At 44.7% G+C, this 13,954-nt stretch overlaps 1 protein-coding gene across 1 annotated transcript in view; it reads left to right on the top strand.

Annotated features, from left to right (window-relative positions):
• Nucleotides 1-13,954, top strand: part of CHD9 (chromodomain helicase DNA binding protein 9) — a 499,652-nt gene that overhangs the window by 157,743 nt on the left and 327,955 nt on the right.

Raw genomic sequence — 13,954 nt, forward strand, 5'->3', positions numbered from 1 at the left:
CAGCATCTATCCCTCCTTCCCCACCACCCCAGATTCCACCAGCTCTCCCTTTCTCATCCCAACTACTCTCCTATCCAGTATCTCTATGGCGCAGATACAAAAATTGGCCTTTACTATCGTCCCCCAGGACAGGCGGTAGACACTGACTCAGAAATGATGGAGGAAATCAAACAAGTATGCAGGACAGGCAATGTAGTTATATTGGGAGACTTCAATCTCCCAGGAATAGACTGGAAACTAGGAGCCTCCAACTGCGGCAAGGAGGCCAAGTTCCTGGAGGTGCTAGGGGATTGCTTCCTGGAGCAAATGGTAAAAGAGCCGACAAGAGGCGACGCCATCTTGGACTTAGTCTTAAATGGTCTCAAGGGACCGATAACAGAAGTAGAAGTCAGGGCTCCATTGGGAACGAGTGATCACAATGTAATCAACTTTAAACTGGACATCGGGAAAAGGAAACATGCCAAAACCTTAACCACCACCTTAAAACTTTAAAAAGGGTAAATACGATTGCATGAGAGCCATGGTAACAAAACGACTCGAGAAGATGGTGGACAAACTTGAAACAGTAGATCAGGCATGGTGCCTATTGAAAAATACTATTGCAGAAGCACAAGATCTCTACATTCCGAGGATTTCTAAAGATCGGAGAACTAAAGGCAAAGGAGAACCGGCATGGCTTACCATACAGGTGAAGGAAGCCATAAAAGAAAAGAAGGACTCTTTCAAAATATGGAAATGCAGAAGACAACCGAAGCCTGGAACAAACATAAAGATGATCAGAAGAAATGTCACAAAGCGGTGAGGGATGCAAAACAGGACTATGAGGAAAAAATAGCCCGGGAGGCCAAAAACTTCAAGCCCTTTTTTAGATACGTGAAGGGGAAAAAACCTGCAAAAGAGGCAGTGGGACCCCTGGACGACAAGGGAATAAAAGGGTACATCAAGGAAGATAAACAAATCGCAGACAAACTAAATTCCTTCTTTGCCTCCGTCTTTACGAAGGAGGACACCTCAACAATACCTGAAGCGGAGAAACTGTTTACAGGAGAAATAGAGGACAGCCTCACCACAGTTGAAGTGAACTTGGATCAGATATACTACCAGATCGACAAACTTAAAAGTGACAAATCCCCTGGACCGGATGAAATTCACCCGAGAGTCTTGAAGGAATTGAAGGTTGAAATCGGAGAGTTATTGCAAAAACTTGCAAACCTGTCAATCAGAACTGGACAGATACCAGACGACTGGAAGAAAGCAAACGTCACACCAATTTTCAAAAAAGGATCGAGAGGAGAACCGGGCAACTATAGACCTGTGAGTCTTACGTCTGTCCCCGGCAAGATGATTGAATCACTGATCAAGGATAGCATAGTTCAGCACTTGGACACACACGACTTGATGAAACCCAGTCAACATGGATTCAGGAAAGGGAAATCGTGTTTGACGAATTTACTCCAATTCTTTGAGACCGTGAACGAGCAAATTGATAGTGGAAAGCCGGTGGACATAATATACTTGGATTTCCAGAAAGCGTTCGACAAAGTTCCACATGAAAGACTTCTTAGGAAACTACAAAGCCATGGCATAGAGGGAGATATACAAAGATGGATAGGCAAATGGCTGGAAAACAGGAAGCAGAGAGTGGGCATAAATGGGAAGTTCTCCGACTGGGAGAAAGTGACTAGTGGTGTACCCCAGGGCTCGGTACTTGGGCCGATCCTTTTTAATATTTATATCAATGACTTGGAAAACGGAACATCCAGTGAGATCATCAAGTTTGCAGACGACACAAAACTCTGCCGGGCAATCAGATCGCAGGAGGATAGTGAGGAACTCCAGAGCGATTTGTGTCGGTTAGAAAAATGGGCGGAGAAATGGCAAATGAGGTTCAACGTGGAGAAATGCAAGGTAATGCATTTAGGCAGTAAGAATAAGGAATACGAGTACAAAATGACAGGTGCAACTCTGGGAAAAAAGTGAACAAGAAAGAGACCTGGGTGTACTGATAGATAGGACCCTGAAGCCGTCGGCACAATGCGCGGCAGCGGCAAAGAAGGCAAATAGAATGTTGGGCATGATAAAGAAAGGAATCTCGAGTAGATCGGAGAAAGTAATAATGCCGCTTTATAGGGCAATGGTCAGACCTCACTTGGAATACTGCGTCCAACATTGGTCTCCCTACCTAAAGAAGGATATAAAACTGCTGGAGAGGGTGCAGAGACGAGCAACTAAACTAGTGAAGGGTATGGAGAAACTGGTATATGAGGATCGACTTAAAACACTGGGATTGTTCTCCCTTGAGAAAAGGAGACTGCGGGGGGATATGATCGAGACCTTCAAAATACTGAAAGGAATCGACAAAATAGAGCAGAGAAGATTATTTACATTGTCCAATTTGACACGGACAAGAGGACATGAAATGAAGCTAAGGGGGGACAAGTTCAGGACTAATGTCAGGAAGTTCTGCTTCACACAGAGAGTGGTGGACATCTGGAATACTCTCCCAGGGGAGATTATTGCGGAATCGACAGTCCCAGGCTTCAAAAGCAAACTAGATGCATATCTCCTTGAGAAAGGCATATAAAGATATGGTGGCTATAAATAAACCAGGTGTATACCTGGCGGGGCCTCCGCGTGTGCGGATCGCCGGACTTGATGGACCGAAGGTCTGATCCGGAGATGGCGCTTCTTATGTTCTTATGTTCTCTATCCCCCCTACACCATCCCTTGTGTACAGATTCTATCCCTTTCTGCTCCTTCCCTCCCTGAATCCCATTGTCCACCATCTCTCTCCCTCTCCTGTTTTTAGATCCATTATTTCTTCTATCCGTCCCCATCTCACTCATCTCTCCCTCCCCCCTCTTCATGATCTCCCCGTCCATCTCCCCTCTACCAAGTTCATCTCTCCCATCCATCTTCTCCCCGTCTCTCCCTCTCCAGTCCACCAACTCCCCCAAGTCCATCTTCCCCCTTCCCACCAAGTTTCTCTCTCCCATCCATCTTCTCCAGTCCACCAACTACAACAAGTCCCTCTTCCCCCAGTTCTGACTCCCAACACAGAAGCCCAGTATTTGGCTGGCATAGGGCAACACTCGTGCATTGTGGCACCTACCAAGAGCTCCGGGCACTTCGCACAGTGCACAAAACGCTTTTCCCCGTGAGCTGCAAAAGATGCGGCCTTGCAAAAGCTGAGTGAGAAGCGTCTCCATAGCACTTTCAATGCACTCGTGCCACTCCTCACAAACCCCCGCGTGCCACCACGTCGTCCCGCGCTTGTAGGTGCATGGGGCTCTGGCCGTCATGTGGCGGCCAATGAAAGGCCAGCCGCTGGCAGGGCCCGGGAGAGCAGCCGTGCGCCACTGAGCAGCAACAGCAAGAGCGGTGCATGCAGGTGGCGGATTGGGGGTGTTTGCCGGGCTCCGGGGGAAGCATGAGCGTGCATGCGGGAAAATGAGGCGCATGCATCTGCTGCTAGCCAACCAATTAAAAATCACCTTGCTGCCGTCTATCTGCACGCAGAGGTCCGCTTGGCTTTCCTTCTGCCACCAGAGTCCTTGCTTCTGATGTAACTTCTGATTTCGCAAAACCAGAAGTTACATTAGATGGAAGGATTCCGGTGGCAGAGGGGAAAGCCCGAACGGGTCTCTAGCAAGGGGGCTGACGAATCAGTGAGTTTGATATTTTGCAAAATGTTCCCTGATCTGTCGGGTTTTTTTTAGTGCGCATGCGCTGGTTGTACGTTACCAAACTCGGCAACGCAAGCCATGTCCGCCGTCGGCCTCGAGCTCCTGGGGGCCGGCGGCTCGAGTTGCCCAGCCGGTGCTGAGTCCCCCCCACTCCCACTTCGCTGGCACGGACGGTTTGAGAATGAGGGAGAGACAACGCAGCCAGACGGACCGCGGGAAGGGAAAGGGGGGGGAGGGTTTCGAGGGAGCCGGCTGGCCGCATAAATTATTTTAATTTGAAATCTGCCGCCGTCGCCGCGGCTCCTCTCTCATCTTCCGACATAATATAAGTGCAGCTCATGAGAGGAGCCGCGGCGGCGGCTTTGAAAACGGCTCACTTAGTTCGCTGCATTTTTTTTTTTAAGTTTAAAACTGCCGCCGTGGCTCCTCTCACGATCCCGGCCTGTGTCAGAGAAGGCTTCCGACGCAGGCCGGATTGTGAGAGGAGCCGCGTAGGCATCTTTAAACTTAAAAAAAAATCCAGCAAAGAACTAAGGGAGCCGTTTTATCTCCATGCTGCTACGAAGGAACAGGTGAGGGGGGAGGGAAATGCTGATGCTGATGCACAGGGAGCAGGCAGGCATGGCAGGCAAGCAGGGGAAGAGGGAAAGGGGCTGCTTTGGGGGTAGGGGTGTGCTGGGGGCACATAGCAGTCATGGGCAGGGGATCACAGAACAGGCAGGCATGGCTCAACAAGGGGAGAGGGAAAGGGGGCTACTTTGGGGTGAGGGGTTTCCTGGGCCAGACAGCAATCATAGGGGGGGAAACAGAAAGGGGCCACGGAGCAGGCAGGCATGGCACAAAAGGGGGCAGGGGCATTGGGAAACGGGGCTGCTTTGGGGGGAAGGGTGTTCTGGGGGCACACACCAATCATGCCGGGGAAGAGAAGGGGGCCACAGAGAGATAGGCAGGCATGGCGCAAGACAGAGACACAGACAGAAAGAATGACAGACAGACAGACAGCATCCAAGCACAGAGAGAGAAAGGAAAAAAAAAACAGTTGTCTACTCTAGCACCTGTTGCACAGGGGGAGAACGAAAGAGATGCTGATGGACAGGGGGTTGAAGGAAAAGGAACGGAGGACTAATGTTGGACAGGGGGAGAAGGAAAGAGGTGCTGCTGGACAGGGGGGAGGTAAAACAAAGGGAGAAGGGCTTCTGCTGCATAAGGAGAGCAGTGAAGGGGTGGTGGTGGACACAGGGGAGGTAAAAGGAAGGGAAAATGGACAGGGGGAGCAGGCAAGGGGTGGTGATGGACAGCCAAGGAAAAAGAAAGGCAGAAAGAAAAAAAGTGGCTAAGGAGAGAGAGAGAAAGAAATAAAGACAGACACACACACATATGTTCTAGCACCCGTTAATGTAACGGGCTTAAAGACTAGTATAATTATAAACATGAATATTAGAATTTGGATGTAGATTCCAGTTTGGCTGCACTATTAAAAAGAAACCTCTAAATTTGGAGCCCATAACCAACGGAAAATGATTTTTCCATTGGTTATGGGTTCCAAATTTAGAGTAAAATAAACTCCTCAAACTAGTATAGGAAAATTGTAGCCAAACTGTGTAAAATCTTGACTATAAAGCAGTAAAGCTTAAAATCAATCCTAGCTTCCGTAGGAAGTCAATAAAAATGTACAGCAAAATTCTCTTCAGAAGTTCAAGAAACATCTCAAATTACATAGTAACATAGTAAATGACGGCAGATAAATACCCGTGTGGTCCATCCAGTCTGCCCAACCATACATGCTCCATAAATTGATTATTTAGTTTAAATGATCTTTTTACTTAGATATTTCTGGGCCAGAAACCTTATATGTTTAAACTTTAGAGCAGGGGTGCCAACATTTTTTGGCTTGCGAGCTACTTTTAAAATGACCAAGTCAAAATGATCTATCATCAATAAAATTTTAAAAAAACACGAAGCACACTGTATGCAGAGAAAATGTTAATTATCATTTATATTTGGGTTCTTTCTTCAAAGAGGTCAAGGCAGATTACTTTAAAATATGCAATGTCACCTCAGTAAAAACTATACAAAAATAGACAAATATACCCCCTACCTTTTTACTAAATCGCAATAGCAGTTTTTAGCGCAGGGAGCTGCGCTGAATGCCCTGCGCTGCTCTCGATGCTCATAGGCTCCCTGCGCTAAAATCCGCTACTGCGGTTTAGTAAAAGGGGGACATAGTGCAAAATATAGACAGCAGATATAAATTCTCAAAATGGACACATTTTGATCACTAAATTTAAAATAAAATCATTTTTCCTACCTTTGTTGTCTGGTGATTTCAAGAGTCTCTGTTTGCACTTTCTTCTTCTGACTCTGCATGCAATATTTCTTCCCTCCTTTCTGCCTCCTGCATGCTTCGTCTCCTCCAGACCTCATTCCATCCCCCAACCAACATTTCTGTCCTTCCATGAGTCCAACTTTTTCTTCCTCTCTTCCTGCCTGCCCCCTGCCACACTCCATTACCTCCCCCTTTTCCTTCCTCTCTCCCTGCCCCCTCCCCTTTCTTTCTTTCTTTCTTTCTTTCTTTCTGTCTCCCTGCCCCCCTTTCTTACTTTCTTTCTTTCTTTCTCTCTGCCATCTTTCTTTCTGATTCCCTACCCCCATTTCATTCTTTATGTATCCATGCCCCCCTTTCTTTCTGTCTCCGTGTGTCTTTCTGTCTCCCTGTTCTGCCTCCCTGTCTTTCTGTCTCCCCAAGCCACCACCGGGGCTGTCGTCTGGAAACAGGCCCCTAAACTACCGCTGACGTCTGGGAACAGGCACCCAAACCACTGCTGCCATTGCCGCTGAGTTCTCCCTGTTTACTGATGCCGCAAATGACCAGCAGCCTTCCCCCCGATGTCAATTCTGACATCGGAGAGGAAGTTCCGGGCCAGCCAGGCAGCGATTGTGGTTGGGGAGGCTGGCTTGCCCGGCGCTTCTGTAGTCGCTGCTGGCCTGTTGTGGCATCGGGGAACAGGGAGAACACAATCGACCTTTTGGGCACCCCTGCTTTAGAGAATCAGATGTTTGATAAATTAAAGAGAACTGTACAACATTTTCACACAAAGAACTTTAAGATATTTTTGATACTGCTAAAAAAAGTTGGTGTATAAATAAAATATGGTAGAAGCATACCATTAAAACCTCAGAAGTGGGTCTGTCCATGCCATCATGTCACATCTCTAAAACATCATATAACTGATTTCTTAAAAAGTTCATCTAAATAAAAGCATATCACATAAAAAGAGAACAGTCATAGACCCATATGCTCAAAACTCACTGTGCCTTTAACTATCAATGCTAAACCACCTGTTTAATGTCAAAAGTATTTCAGCTGTTGATTCCTAAAGAGGCAAATCACAGTGTTTTCCTTGGTTGGTAGCAGCCTCCGATAATGGTATGTAAATATATTACATCGAGCTCATCATTATTAAAATGAGCTCTCCGATTGATGCCCAGATGATGCACAAAATGAAACACCGGTTTTTAATGCTCCAGAATCTCCAAATGGTTTGGAGGTGCCAGTAGAGAAAAATAGTACACTGAACAGCAGCTTTTTTTATTTTTAAAGGGCACAGATGATGTACATGTGTAACACATGCACAATATATGTCCCTGTTAAAAATAATAATAATAATAAAAGTCTTGCTGGGGACCCCCTCCCCCGAACACCCCCCCCCAAACTTTACTTGAACTTAAAAAAAAATAAATCAGCAGGAGTGAAGCCCATTCCCTTATGCCTTAGCCACCCAGACTTACTCACACCCCTGAAATTGAAGATTGGCAGGAGGGATGCTCACTCCATTGTGCTGCAAACCCTCAACGCCCCCCCCCCCCCCCCCACATCATGTACCTTTAAATTGAAGAGTGGTAGGAGAAATGCCCTCTCTGTCCTGCCCCTGATGCCCTGCCATAAATCCTTCAACTTCCCCCATGACTCCCCCATGTACCTCTAAATTGAAAATTGTCAGGAGAAATGCTCATTCCCTCCTGTCACCGGGACCCGCCATGAACACAATTCAAAAACTAGTGGTCCATCAATCCCAGTAGCCTGTTCTCACGGTTGCCAATCCAGGTCCCTTGGCCAAAACCCAGAGAGTAGCAACATGCCACGCTACCAATCCAGGGCAAGCAGTGGCTTCCTCCATGTCTTTCTCAATAACAGACTATGGACTTTTCCTCTAGGATATTGTCCAAACCTTTCTTAAAACCAGCTATGCTATCTGCTCTTACCACAACCTCTGGCAATGAGCATATGGCCACCAGGTCCTGTGGTACCACAACTGGCACCCCGGTGCAACATTGACAGGGATATTCCTCCAGTCACCGTAGGTCTTCTCGATGCTCAACATCGATCATCTCATTGGAGGTACAGCTCTATATCAAGACACCAAACCGTTTCATTGAGACATCAATTCTCCTCTTCTTCACCTTGACATTTAAAGTCCAGAAAGCACCAGTCTTCATCACATACTTCTAAACAGAAGAGGGCTTCACGTCATTTGGCTTCCTTGTCTTCGGATTGGTACTGGAGTTGTCGAAAGCATCACCATCAACAAAGCCTATTTATGACTCTGACTTAGTCTGAATCGGATGGGGACTTTTCTGTTTCTGCAACTGAGGCTTATGATACTCTTTCAGACAAGTCTCCTCAGAAATCCCTATCTAAAACAAGATCCCCTTTTGAAAGGATCTCTTTTACAAAATTTATAAGACAGTTAGGCAAAGACTTGCCTGTCAAACTTGAAGCTGATTCTGCCTACAGCGCTAAATGTCTAGAGGCCTTATATCAGGGCTGCCCAATTTTGGTCCTTAAGATCTACTGGCAGGCCAGGTTTTCAAGATATCCACAATGAACATGCATGAGAGAGATTTGCATACCAAGAAGGCAGTGCAGGCAAATCTCTCTCTTGCATATTCATAATGGATATCCTGAAAAACCTAGCCTGCCAGTAGATCTCGACCGTAATTGGGCAGCCCTGCCCCAGATTATGATGAGCCTCCTAAGGAACTTCTCAAACTACCATTGCATGGTATTCTCAGACTCTTTACAAGAATTGGGAAACTGTGTTGACCATTACAGTGGCTACCAGAAAACTTGATTTTCTGTATAAAATTATATCTTTTCCAGGTTTTGATAAGCCACAACTTCAACACCAATCCTTGTTTGTGGAGTCAACTCTGAATAAATCATTTCCATCAAAGGTCTACACCTCAGTCCTGCCGGGACGTGAAGGGCGCACTATGGACAAATTTGAGCATCACTTTTATCAGAATTCCATGTTGGCAAATAGGGTCCTTAATTACAATTTTTATATCTTCTGCTATGTAAAGCATCTTGTTAAAAAATTGCTTTATTTTAATAAATGTATTCCTTCTCAACATCTACAGGAATTTTACAATATCTTCCATACGCTCTCCCTTTCTAGACGATATATAGTAAGATCTGCTTATGATGCTTTTGAATTATCATCTAGAGTTTCAGCTATGTCAGTGGCAATAAGACGTCTGGCATGGCTGAGAGTCTCAGATATGGACATTAATCTTCAAGACAAATTGGCTAATATTCCCTGTTTGGGAGATGAGCTTTTTAGTAATTCTACTGAAAATGCTACACAAAAACTCACGGATCATAAAAAAACAAGTCTAAACCATCAACCTCTAGACTTTTCAAGCCTCCTTCTCTTATCAGAGGCGTTGCTCAACAAAACCTGCTGCACCCTCATATGCCTCAGCAGAAGAAGCAAAAGCAACAGCGTCCATAAAAGACTCAACCAGCAGCTTCTCAGAAACCTGCTCAGTCTTTGATTAGATCATGGAGAGCATAACCGCTGTTTCTCTTTCTCAGCCTCTTCCCCAGCCAATGGAGGACGACTCCAGTTTTATTATCCATAATGGTAATTAATAACAACAGACCTCTATGTATTCTCTTCATTTCGATACCTCCAGATCATCCTCCAAGAGAGTCCTCTTTCAACCATTAGCAGATGTTCCTTCTTCTTTGGGAGATAGTCTTTATTTCTTCTGAATGCAATAGAAAAAGTTCTACCTGCTCAGAGGAATCGGGTTTTACTCCCAATGTTTTCTTATCCCGAAGAAGACGGGAGGTCTACGTCCAATTTTAGATCTCAGGGGCCTGAACAAATTTCTGATAAAGGAAAAGTTTTGCATGTTGTCTTTAGCGACTCACTATCCCCTCTTAGATCGGAACAACTGGCTATGCTCTCTGGATCTAAAAGAAGCCTACACTCACATTCCATTTCATCCGGCCTACAGGAAGTATTTCAGGTTTCAAGTGGTACAGTGCCATTTTCAGTACAAAGTCTTACTATTCGGCCTTATATCCTCTCCCAGCATATTCACTAAGTGCCTGGTAGTAGTGGCAGCATTGTTACGAGCCAAAGGTCTTCAAGTGTTTCCTTATCTTGATGATTGGTTGATAAAGGATGCCATGTCTCAAGGGGTGTTTGCAGACACACAATCCATAATTCTCTTGCTTTTAGCAGTTGGGGTTTGAAGTCAATTTTCCCAAATCTCAACTTCAAGCCTCTCAGACACTGCAGTTCATAGGAGCTCTGTTCGACACCATTCATCTCAAAGTGTTTCTTCCTCAGCAAACACAAAACAATTTGATGCACCTTTGCACTCAGGTTTGTCACCGTCAAGTTTAAAGTTTTATTAAAATTTGTTATACCACCAAATCAAATTTCAAGGCGGTGTACCTTTCATCAATCTTGGCCAGTCGGTTGATAGTGCAACTGGGCCACATGGCTTCCACGGTTCACGCAATTCCTTTTGCAAGACTGAATCTCAGGACTGCTCAGTGGTCTCTTGCATCCCAACGGTTTCAAGCTTTTGACCCATTGTCTCAGCAGATTACACTCGCATTGTCTTTTTGTCAATCTCTACAGTGGTGGATGAATTCTTCAAATCTCTCCAGAGGGTTGTTGTTTCATACTCCTCAACATCAAAAAATTCTGACCATGGACTCATCTAACTTCACTTGGGGAGCTCATCTGGACGGTCTTCATACTCAGGGTCACTGGTCTACTCAGAAACAACAGCTCCACATCAATCTCTTAGAGCTCAGAGCCATACACAGTGCTCTCAAGACTTTTCAGCACATTGTAATCATGTTCTCTTGATACGTACAGACAATCCGGTAGCAATGTATTATATAAACAAGTAAGAGGAACAGATTCTCTCATTCTCTTTCAGGAGTCCCAGAAGATTTAGCACTGGGCAAGTGCTTGCAACATATTTCTCCAAGCAATCTACATTCAAGGAGAAAAGACCACTCTCGCAGACAAGCTCAGCAAGTTCCTCCGACATCACGAGTGGACGTTCAACTCTGCAATATTACATCAAATATTCTCTCTCTGGGGGGACTCCTCAGATAGACCTGTTTCTGTCTCCTCTGAATCACAAGCTGCCTCAATTTTGCTCCAAACAGTACTCTCCTTAGCATCTGGAGGCAGATGCCTTTTTCCTGGATTGGACGCACAAGTTCCTCTATGTGTTTCCTCCCATTCCTCTCATTCTCAAGACGCTTGTCAAACTCAGACAAGAGTTGGCCACCATAGCTCATCAGTGGCCCAGGCAACTCTGGTTCTCCCTTCTACTTCAGCTCAATATCAAGGAACCAATCCCTCTTCAGTTTTTTTCCATCTCTTCTCATGCAGAGTCAAGGATGTTTTCTGCATCCCAATCTTCAGTCTTTACACCTGACAGCCTGGTACCTTTCGGGATGACATTGGTTGACAGTCATCTTTCCGATTCTGTCAGAGTGATCTTGGGAGCCTCAAGAAAACCATCCAAACGGCAGTGCTACCAACAAAAATGGACACAGTTTTCCACCTGGTGTACTCTTCATCATCATGATGCTCCATCCACCTTTATATCTTTGATACTGGATTATCTTCTACATATATCCAACTGAGTTCATCTCAGTGCTATTAATGCTTTTCACAGACCAGTCGAGGGTAAACCTCTCACTGCTCATCCTCTTATAGCCAGATTTATGAAAAGGACTTTTCAGTGTCAAGCCACTTCTCAAACCGCCTCCAGTGGTTTGGGATCTGAATGTGGTTCTCTCTAAACTCATGAAGCCTCCTTTTGAACCAGTGTCTTCGGCTCATCTTAAATATCTCACTTGGAAAGTGTTTTTTTCTTATTTCTCTTACTCTTGCTTGTCACTTGAGTGAGCTCCAAGCATTGATGGCAAACCCACCATGACAAAGTAGTACTCCATACACATCCAAAGTTTCTTCCAAAAGTAGTCACTGAATTTCATCTCAATCTATTATACTACCAGTATTCTTTCCCAAGCCTCACTCTCATCCTTTAGAAACAGCTCTTCATACTTTGGACTGCAAACAAGCTTTGGTTTACTATTTGTAAAGAACTCAATCTCACAGAATATCTCCTAAATTGTCTCTTTTGACCCTAACAAGTTGGGCCAATTGGTATCCAAGAGAACTATTTCTAACTGGTTGGTAGCTTGTATCATCTTTTGTTATACTCAGGCTGGGCTGAAACTGGGGAGTCGTGTCACAGCACATAAAGTCTGTGCTTTGAGAGCTTCAGTTGCTTTCCTTCATTCCACTCCTATTGATGAAATCTGTAAAGCTGCTGTTTCGACCTCGGTTCATACATTCACATCTTGCTACTGTCTAGAATCTTTTTCCAGATGGGACGATCACTTCGGCCAAGCAGAATTGCAAAATTTATTTTCTTAAATGGTCAACAATCCCTCCATCCCATTCTAGTAAGTTCCACAAGTGAGAATATGCTGCCTATGTGGATTTACAAGAAAGAAGATTAGTAAAGATAAGAACCTAATATTTTGCTCTTACAGTTTGGATGTTGAAAGAGAAGTACTGGATTTCTTTAGCTTGCCTGATAGTGTATCTCAGTTTCTCTTGGCTTCTAGAAGAATTTCCATTAGGAGGTTGTAATAGTGTGAGCAGGATTTGGGTGTGGACCAGTATAAATACAGCCAGACACATTCATAGAAGATAAAACAGAAACTCTTCATTAACTCAATACTCTGGGTCCTGTTACTTCACAGGGCCCGTTATGCAAGAAAACAGTCTCTTCATACCATAAGCAAAAGTTATGAGATGGGCTTGTGGCTGACAGGCCCCAAATAGTCTTATACAATTACTTCTCAGTCTGGTAACGAGGTTTGGCTCCAGCCAGACCTCATAATAAGGCTCACAGGTATTCAGCACAATGTAGTTAGCTTACGTCAGACAAGCAGAATATCTAGCTGTTGCAGTCAAGGCATATACCGGGGGGACACTTCTTAGGCTCCCTTAACCTAGCTCTGGCCTTGCCTCTTATACTTACTTACACTACCCTTCTCGTGTTGCTTCCCGCTAGGGAGGAGCTACGTAAGTTAAGGTGGCTCTAGCAATGTGAGGGCGTATCCAGCAGAGTGAGTGATGTTATAGACTCCCACATAGAGGCCTTATTGGTTAAAATGGAAGAGGTTTTCTATGCACTGGATCAATTCCTGACCTATGTCTAAGTTGGTTGAATACCTTCTACATCTGTCAGTCAGGTCTCAGCCTTTAGTTGTAGGGCCTTGATTCTCTTGAAGCCACCAATAAAGCCTCTTGCAGTGTAATTGCACCTCAAAAACAAGGGAAAGACTGTAGAATGGAATGTACAAGGTGCAGGAATCTTTATTAAAAAATTATACAAAATTGTAATCCTTAAAAAATGGCTCTTATTTACATGGAATACGGACCCAACATGGTCCGTGTTTTGGAGAAACACTCTTTCCTCAGGAGTCTGGGGTGTCCAATATATCACATGTAGAGATAAGGGCAGAAAACAACGTTGTGATAAACTCATCAAATTTTTAGAATCGGAGGCAAGAAATTCTCCTTCTGAGATGATGCACAGGGTGAGTTCAGCTGCCGAAAGGGTTTGTGTCCGTATTCCACGTAAATGAGAGCCATTTTTTAAGGATTACAATTTTATATAATTTTTTAATAAAGATTCCTGCACCTTGTACATTCCGTTCTGCATGCTTTTCCTTGTTTTTGGTGTTTGCCTTTCACTGCAGACCTGTTGGATTTTTCTTTGTTTTGTTGTAATTGGACCTCAACATCATTTTAACTTAGCTGATGAAAGCTCCTATTGAGCCATTAGATACATGCTGCTTGAAATATATGCCCTGGAATGTCCTGTTTTTGGTGGCAGTCAGTTACACTGGCAGGGTTAGTAAG

Source organism: Geotrypetes seraphini, chromosome 4 (genome assembly GCF_902459505.1).
Source record: "Geotrypetes seraphini chromosome 4, aGeoSer1.1, whole genome shotgun sequence".
NCBI classification, from domain to species: domain Eukaryota; kingdom Metazoa; phylum Chordata; class Amphibia; order Gymnophiona; family Dermophiidae; genus Geotrypetes; species Geotrypetes seraphini.